This window comes from Topomyia yanbarensis, chromosome 2, assembly GCF_030247195.1.
Source record: "Topomyia yanbarensis strain Yona2022 chromosome 2, ASM3024719v1, whole genome shotgun sequence".
Taxonomy (NCBI): domain Eukaryota; kingdom Metazoa; phylum Arthropoda; class Insecta; order Diptera; family Culicidae; genus Topomyia; species Topomyia yanbarensis.
In genome coordinates, this window is record NC_080671.1 from 51199004 (window position 1) to 51208797 (window position 9794).

The 9794-nt window shown below is 39.1% G+C and overlaps 1 long non-coding RNA gene across 1 annotated transcript; it reads left to right on the forward strand.

Annotated features, from left to right (window-relative positions):
• The first annotated feature begins 2971 nt into the window (after nucleotides 1–2971).
• Nucleotides 2972–3516, forward strand: LOC131678481 (uncharacterized). Its single transcript, XR_009303660.1, has 3 exons — nucleotides 2972–3095; nucleotides 3154–3372; nucleotides 3433–3516. It is a non-coding gene; the product is annotated as an uncharacterized LOC131678481 (long non-coding RNA).
• Nucleotides 3517–9794: the final 6278 nt, after the last annotated feature.

Below are 9794 nucleotides of genomic sequence, written 5' to 3' on the forward strand. Positions count from 1 at the left end.
TGTTAATGAAAGTTATGGTAACATATCCGGCATTGCGGCCTCATAAATACGCAACCGACACAAGGCTCAAGCGTTACAGAAGTATTTGCTGAAATAAATTGCCATCCGTTGTTACGAATACTACTGACAGGAAGCTGATACCGAATCCACAATTTCACCGCCACTAAACGTCATCGTAAATCATAAAAGTTAACGAAATTTATGGCTTCTCGTGGCATTGATTGTGCGTAAAGGCGAAACGACCTGCCAGAATTTGTAAGTTTATTTATAGACATTTTCCGAGCTTGTTCCAGTGCACAAATCGCGCAGCATATCGCCCGAATTACATTGCCTAATGAATCATGAAATTCTGGGCATTCCAATTAAATCAAAGGGGTAAGAGAGTAAGAATAGCCTGGAATATAAATACGAACTGTCTGTTGTTGATGAAATTTGAGGTGCATGTTTCGGATTTACAATGCTCTTTAGGTAATATTTTGTATATTCCAACTGGCCGATGCACAACGAAGGTAGCCGCAATGTAACCATACCAACAGCAATCTGTTTCATTGCGAAGACTGCGATGCTTTTGCTTTCCCTGTATGGAGTCGATCACACGTATGAACAATGTTGTCATTTAGTAAAAAAAAATTGGTTGTAAACAAAGCATACGAAAACCTGAATTTTGAAAAACATTATTTTTGGTCAATTTAATAAACAAATACACTCAGGTTTTTTTCGCGGTTTTTTTTTTGCGCGGATTTTTGAATTTGAGCGGTATTCATTTACGCGGAATTTGAAATTCACGCGGTTTCCATTTTCGCGGATTTTGAATTTTACGCGGTTTTTGAAATTTACGCGGTTTTCATTTACGCGGATTTTTGAAGTTACTCGGTATCCATTAACGAGGTTCCCATTAACGCTGATTCTTAAATTTACGCGGTCTTCATTTACGCGCATTTTGAAATTTACGCGGTGTTCATTTACGCGGCCTGTATCCCCCGCATAAAAAAAACCTTAGTGTACAGTTGCCGTCACCAAATAGTAAACCACATATTATGGGAAAAACGAATGTGCCAATTTCATTCCTCTTATCAAAATTCTTGAATAACGCATATCCACTGAAAAATAGGCTCATTACCGTAAGTACAATATGAAGAAGCAAAAAAATTAAACGCGGGATCCAGAAACAAAACGCTTCAGAGGCTGAAACAGGGAATTTGAATCTCTATTTAAAGGTGGCTGGTTTCCGAACGAATCCGACCTTCACCATGTATGTGAATATATATGCAACGTACAAGTTTGCACCAGTTTATGCCTTCAATTCATATATGAGCATAATCACCCCAAAATTGGTTTCTGGTAATTTCTCTCGGCCCATCGTTCATAATTTTACCAAATCCCCTAGCACCGGGTCGAATTTTACTTTTTTAGCACCATCCACAGTGTTCTCATGTTGGCATAGCAGTTTCAAATTTTTGTTGCAGGTACGTAGGGTGAATGTGCCCTTTTGATTATGTTCGAGATCAATTTTCCATTGAATACTCGGGCTACAATTAATCACTTTTATTTTGGCATAAATATATTTTTGCATTCCCAAGAACTAACATAACTAACATCAAAAGATGTCCATCATTTTCCAATAAGTAGGATGAATAGAGGAGCGAAGACGAATTAACGAACAATTACCCTAAAAACTCGTAACATCAACTGCTGCAGCAATTTCAATTCATTTTCACATGGCGTGGCTAACGCCAACAAACTTAGCAGCAATGTTGGGCGGTCGGTTCTAGTGAAACGACTGCTTAGGGATTATGTTTCGAGACATCGCATATCGCACCTCGGGGATTTGTGACCGCAAGACATTCTAGGAAAATCTTCATCCCGTCTTCAAATGAGTTCGACTGTTTGGCTGTCCAAGACAAAGTGCATGCTTGAAAATAACTTTTGTACCTATTTTATGTGTCGTTACGAGAAACCGTTTGGGGTTTTGGGATTAGAATGGAGACATTTGCTATATTCATCTGCCATATTGCTGAATCTTTTAAGTTTTCACAAATATTTAGCAAGCGAATATTACTACCATTCATTTGCAGAATGTTCGCCTGCTGTTTCGACATACTTCTCAATCGTATTTTAGCACCTGTATGGGTTCTCTAGTTTTACAACCTTTTACTGATCTGTCTACTCTGTAAATCAAAGCCAACAAATCGTGACAAATTAAAAAAATTAAAAAAATTAAAGGAAGTATCTTTTCGAGTTTTTTATGACATAGATAAGAAATACAAGCAATTCTCAGCTCACACTCGTTCTGTAACTCTCGGATAGATCGGTCTATCTTTCCAGTCCGTGCAGTGTAATGTTAAAAAGGATAGTACTAATCCGCTTCCAAGGTTATCTTGCTCATTCTCCGCCTCGTCGAGGTTTCAGTATTTTTTCCCTTCTTTCTTCTTTTGTGGTTCTACGAGTTTACCGTTATCCGGTCATTGAGCAGTAAAGCAGTGTTTTTTTCTAGTAAGCCGTCTGGATATTATATTATATATGATCTGGATATTTCTGAATATTATATTATATGATTTTCCAAGTTAAGCGAGTTTCTGTGTGGATTTTCAATGTTATGCGGATATTACATGCGGATTTTCAAATTTTTGCATTTTTTTGCGGATTTTCAAAGTTATGCGATTTTTTGTAAGCAGATTTCGCCTTTTAACCCACTGCCTTTTAATTTTTAGGGCATCATAACAACACATCTACGTAATCCAAGGAACTCTATTCTGAAAACATTTTCGGCCGATTTCTTCACTTATCTGAAAACTAGTTTTCAGTCAAAACCGGTTTTCGTGTGGTTTTCGTGAAAACCGGTTTTGGAAAAAAAATGAAAACTATTTACATTTCTTCACCAAGTTTTCGATTGTAGTCGCAGGTTTCGCGAATTCCAAAACCGGTTTTAATGAAAACCAGTTTTAGCGTACAAAACGGTTTTGAAAGCTGTGAACATACTCCAATCTTACGATTTTGACATTAATCAAACCTCAGGCCAAAACATTTGCAGTCTGCTTGTATTTTCGGTAATATCGGTCTGCTAATTTATTTGTTTTCGGTTCAAGGAAGGCAAAGTACGTATATTTTTATCTCTTTTAAATCAATATAAATGAACTTTATTTTTATACACAGGTAATGGTAAAACGCAAACTTGAGATAGATGGTGGTGATAGCAAACCACAAAGGAAGCAATCGACTCCATGGACTCAAGACGAGACCGAAACTTTGTGCGACTTAATTTTAAAGCATGGAACTGGTGCAATTTTAAATAAAAGGACAAATGCGGGTACTAAGGAACAAAGAGAACACGAGTGGAAAACTATTGAAGCGGACTTTCAGGCTATAACAAGCGTAAAAATGTACTATTTTAGCTAGGCGATATGTTCTAATTATTTTTGTTTTCTTTTCTAGAACAAACGTAACATGCAAACATTGAAAGCCCGATTCAAGCGAGTTATGTATGAGTTGCGCATGTATTCGGCATGGACTCGGCGAAACAACACCCAAACGGGCGGTGGTTTGCCTACACCGATGCCAAAAGAGCTACACATTGAAATGACTGGTTCACTGATGTCTTTGCATAGCCATTACGGCTCAGCATATTTTAATGGCTTGATGTCATATGATTGTGATAGCACTGATAATGTGGACAGATCGCGACAAACAAAATTAAACGAAAACGCTTCATCAGCAAGGAAGAATAGCGATACTTCTCAGCGAGCATCACCGAGGCCAACACCGTACATAGATGGGTTGCCGATGGAAGCGGTTATTGTGGAACTCGGTATAAACTTAACGGACGATGTCTCGTTTAATAATACGATGACGGCAACAGCAGACAATTTATTGGGTTCTACAACTGACACAAATATTTCCATCACAACTGCTGCTAATGTATCTGATTCCGCTGATACGGATATGGCAGCTGTTACAGCTATCGCCACAACGAAACTGATCAGTGACACAAGAAATCCACCAAGTAGTCATCGAAAATCTCAGCAGTATTTTAGGACTAGCGAGCAAAGACGCCGACCCCGCAATTGTACTGAAGCTAACAATTTACAAACTGCAACATTACAAATACAGCAAGAGGAATTGGTTAGACGCCGTCGACAGTTTCTCGAGGATGTAATCAAACAACACGAAGAGATGCAATCCATTCATAGAGCAGCGATACAAAAAGGTTATGCTACTCGCTTATCGATTTGGCAAAATGAGAGTGAATTGCGAATTGCTGACATTCGCCATGCAAAACAACAACAAGACATATTGTTCGAGAAGAAAAAAGAGTTTTGGAACTCGGCAATTGCTGCTTTGCCAATGCAACTAGCAACAACACTGCCATCATCATCAGTCGTAGCACTAGAAAATAATGCCAGAATTGCTGAAGTTTGTACAGAAACAGTTGCAATGTGTAGCGTTTCAACGGAAGACAGTATCAATAATCACGACTATGGATTCGAAGAAATGAGAAATTTGATCGAATACGATGATTTGAATGATATGGATTATTCGCCGGCGCCGGTTGTCATCCCGTCCGATAACGAGATCGATTGTGAGTTCCTGCTCGGAGTTTAGAGTGTATATTATAAAGGTGTGAATCGATAGTATACTTTTAATTTACATCCACTTCCTGTTCTGTTTCTATTTTCATTTCCCCTGCTACTTTTATTGACGAGAGTAAAATCATTTAAACGCAAACAAATTAGTTTTCATCTCGATATGAAGCAACGAGCTCGTCCCTTGCCGTTCGCCTGCGATATAGCACTTCGTTTATAGGTGGAATTGTATCAGAATTTTCTTGCAGTATCTCGATATCAGTCGTATCGAATTGCGGATCATGAGAATCAATGCAAATATTATGTAGTATAGCTGCAGCAACAATAATTTTTTGCGCGGTTTCTACACGTACCCGCATCCCGTAGGCAAGCACTGGAAAGCGCCTTTTAATTACTCCATATTGGCGTTCAACAACATTTCTGGTACTGATAATATCTGTTTGATAGCGTTGCATCCCACGATCATGCACTATTTGTGGATTATTCTCAGTGTATGGCGTAGCCAGGAAAAATGTCTTAGCGTAACCGGAATCACCAATTAAAATATATCAACCGAAATCTCCAGCTTCGAATCGATTATGGATTTGTGATTGACGAAAAATGATTTGATCGTGCGTTGATCCTGGCCATCGTGCAACAATGTTCGATACTTTCAGGTTTGCCGATGAGATGGTTTGTACGTTTAGCGAAAAGTAACCTTTGCGGTTGCGAAAAACCTCACTCTGCAAAAAGAATTTGTGCATTCTCACAAAATACAACGGAGAAATAATTTACCATTCGACCACCTGGAGATTGTATTTTTATATGCGTGCAGTCAATGGCTCCAACCGTGCGAGGTAAACCAGAAATTGAATGGAACGCGGTTGCTTCTGCTTGACGTTCTCCGTTAGTTTCCGGCATTTTTACGTACGTCGTCAAATACTCCAATAATGCCATACATACTTTAGGCAGAACGCGACAAATTGTGGCTGGTGAAACGCGAGCTACATCCGCAACAACAATTTGCATGCTTCCTGATGCCATAAATCTCAATAAAATAAGCAATTGCACTTCAGGAGTTATGTATCTGGAGCTGCATAAATTAAAAAAAAAAAATATTTTAAAATACAATAAAATGCAATTGAAGAAAATAAACATTACCGTGGTTGCGGATGTTGCAAAGCCGGTGCGATCAAATTCAACACAGAAATAAAGGTTTGTTTAGTCATGCGAAAACGACAGTAAAAATCAAAATCGTCCCAATTATTAATTGTAACTTGAAGGCGTATTCTATAAGGTCGTCGTACATTAAACTCATTGTCAACATCCTCATCTCTAAATATCCAATCCATATCAATAATATGACGATGAAAAAGCTCTGGAAACAACACCCAATTGATTACAGATTGCATCCTTCTTCCACTCAGAATACAAAGTTTGCTATCAATGGCAGAATCTATGTAAACAAATATTTTGTGAAGAAATAAAATTAACCCGAAAACCAGTTTTCTGCGCGCGAAACCCTCAAATTAATGGGTTTCGTTAAAACCTAGTTTTCGGCGGAAACCCATTTCCGAAAATTAGTTTTCAGTTCGAAAACCAGTGTGAAGAAAGGCATATTTTGAAAACCAACCATTCGAAAACCGGTTTTCGCTGAAAACTGGTTTTCACGCAAGTGAAGAAATTGGCCGTTTGTAAATTTACGCAATATTGAATTAACTATTTTTCAAAAATTAATTAGTAAGTTTACCACAACGATAAAGAGAAAACATTTTCCAAAGTTAAGGTGTTTTACCCTTACATTAGGCATTGCGATCAACCCAGAGTTCGATATTTGATGGTATATGAATACTAGGGTGGTATGCAACTAATTAAATAGATATTCCAGGATATGCTGAACAACTTTGCCGAAGGATGTATGGTGTTAGAATGTCCCTAAAACAAGTTATAGTTGATCAAAGTTTGATAGTTCGAATTAATTGCCAAAAATCATTTTCTTTGCCAACACCGCGGGTTTCATTTCATTTATTTAGTTCAACATCAATTTCGTGATAACACTGAATCAACGATTTGCCTCCACAATACTCGATTTGTAGCTGCAGCTTTCCAACATCGGTTCCGCCTAACACTCGCCAAATCACGTTACACCTGGTCCGCCCATCGTGCTCTCTGCGCTCCTTGCCTTCTTGTACCAACCGGATCATTAGCAAACACCATCTTTGCAGGATTGTTGTCCGGCATTCTTGCAACTTGCCCTGCCCACCGTATCCTTCCAGCTTTGGCCACCTTTTGGATACTGGGTTCGCCATAGAGTGCAGCGAGCTCGTGGTTCATCCTTCGCCGCCGCACACCTTTCTTCTGCACACCGCCGAAGATCGTACTTAGCACCCGTCGCTCGAAAGCTCCTAGCGTTTGCAGGTCCTCCTTGAGCATGATCCAAGTCTCGTGCCCGCAGAGAACCACCGGTCTTATAAGCGTTTTGTACATGGTGCATTTGGTGTGGGGGTGAATCTTTCTTCACCGCAGTTTCTTCCGGAGCCCGTAGTAGGCCCGACTTCCACTGATGATGCGTCTTCGGATTTCACGGCTCACGTTATTGTCAGCCGTTAATAAGGATCCTAGGTAGACAAAATCCTCCACTACCTCGAAGGCATCGTAACGCTGTTTCCTAGCCGGATCCTGTCGTTTTCTGTTCCGCCTACCAGCATATACTTTGTTTTGGACGCATTTACCACAAGTCCGACCTTCGCTGCTTCGCGTTTCAGGCGGGTGTACAGGTCTGCCACCGTTCCAAATGCGATAATGTCCATGTCGTCCGCGAAGCATACAAATTGGCCGGATTTCGTGAAAATCGTGCCCCAGCTGTTGAGCCCGGCTCGTCGCATCACACCTTCCAGAGCGATGTTGAATAGTAGACACGAGAGTCCATCACCTTGTCTCAGTCCCCATCGAGATTCGAATGGACTGGAAAGTTCACCCGAAATTCTTGTACACCGTCCATCGTTGCTTTGATCAGTCGAGTCAGCTTCCCGGAAAAGCTGTTTTCATCCAAGATTTTCCACAGCTCTACGCGGTCGATACTGTTGTATGCCGCCTTGAAGTTGATGAATAGGTGGTGCGTTGGGACCTGGTATTCACGGCATTTCTGGAGAATTTGCCGTACGGTGAAGATCCGGTCCGTTGTCGACTGGCCATCGATGAAGACGGCTTGATAACTTCCCACGAACTCATTTACTTTAGGTGATAGACGACGGAAGATGATCTGGGATAGCACTTTGTAGGCGGCATTCAAAATGGTGATCACTCGGAAGTTCTCACACTCCAAATGGTCGTTATTCTTGTGAATGGGGCAGATCACCACTTGTTTCCACTCCTCCGGTAGCTGTTCGGTTTCCCAGATCCTGACTACTAACCGGTGCAGACAAGTGGCCAACTTTTCCGGGCCCAACTTGATGGGATCTGCTGCGATACCATCTTTGCCAGCTGCTTTGTTGTTCTTGAGCTGTTGGATGGCATCCGTAACTTCCCTCAACGTGGGAGTTGGTTCATTCCCGTCCTCAACTGCACTGACGTAGTCAAATCCTCCGTTGCCTTGGTCATCTGTACCTACATTCTCCTCGCCGTTCAGGTGCTCGTCGAAGTGCTGCTTCCACCTTTCGATCGCCTTACGGTTGTCCGTCAGCAGGCTCCCGTCCTTATCCCTACATATTTCGGCTTGCGGCACGAAGCCTTTGCGGGATGCACTGCGGGTTTACCGATGATATTTCATATAGCATTCCAAAATAACATATTCTTTAGATTTACCACATTGGTATGTTTGTATGAATTATTCAAATGCCTTAGCTTAATTTCATGGGCGTAGATAGTTGAGTATTAGGGCGTAGTGAGGGGAGAGGGGGGTGACTTTACTATATAGAAATTCGAACTGAAATAGCTGAAATATTGAAATGTTCATATGAATTATTTTAAAACATAATATAGTAACGTTCAAAACGAAAAAGTGAAAACAGAAAAGAATGGAAACACTGGAAAGTGTTTTGTATATTAATTAGTTATTCTTCAAATAATGGTATTTTCACAGAGTCCAGAGCTTTCTGCAACAATGGTTCTCAAGTTCGTCTAAATCCTGTTGTTCCTATTCATTAGTTAAGCATTTTTGTTTTAAATTTCGTACCATATATCTATTTATTTCAGTTAATTAATTTCATGGATTTTATTCGTTTTAAAGATTGGAATTTTAAATATATGAACATTTCATGTTGATCTCTTATTCATTCAGTGTTCTTTTTATTCAATTTGGTCACCGTCGGTTCTCATGGTATAGAGGGACAATTTATGTCTTTGCCGTGAGACATGTTGGTAGACTTGAGCGATTTTAAATAACTCTACCCAAGCTCGACCCCTTCCAGCAGGAGACAAACGATAAGTCCGTGAGATTTTAAGCCTTTGTTCTAATGATTTATGCCACATCTAGTTTACCTGTCTGTATATTTCACATCCTAAATTTCATTATTCGTTTTGTCTCATTCATTCTATTTATATTATGGATTTTAACAATTTTATTCATATTATTCAATTCATTTTATTCATTTCGTTTCTTTTATCTATTTTATTTTATTTCATTCATCTTATTCATTCTATCCACTGCAATCATTTTTTATTTATTATATTCAATTCATCTAATCACTTTATTCATTTTATTATTTTAATCTTTTTAATAATTTTAAAAATTTGAATATTTTTATTAATTTTGTTAAATCAATTGATTTTTATTTTATTTATTCATTTATTCATTGGAACACAGCCTCCCATTGGAACAATGAGGTTGGTTGTAGAAAATGCGATGGGAATCATGTGGGTGATTCCTGTGGAAGGGATGTCGAAAAGTGTCTCTACTGTGGGGGAAACCCACACAGAAAAAAAAAATTTGTTATTTTAATTTGTTATTTTCATGCACATATTTGGAGCATTTATATTTATGCTCCAAATATGTGCATGAAAATAAACTTAAAATAACAATTTTTGTTTCTGTGTGGGTTTCCCCCACAGTAGAGACACTTTTCGACATCCCTTCCAATTAAGTCTCCGCACAAATACACACGAATTGACGTGCTTTCTTCAACGAATTTTACTATGATTTTACACGTGGATTGAAAATTACAGTTTCATTAAACGGATAACCAATGCACTTTAATTTATTTTTACTCGAATATTACTGTAAAATGAATGTCATGT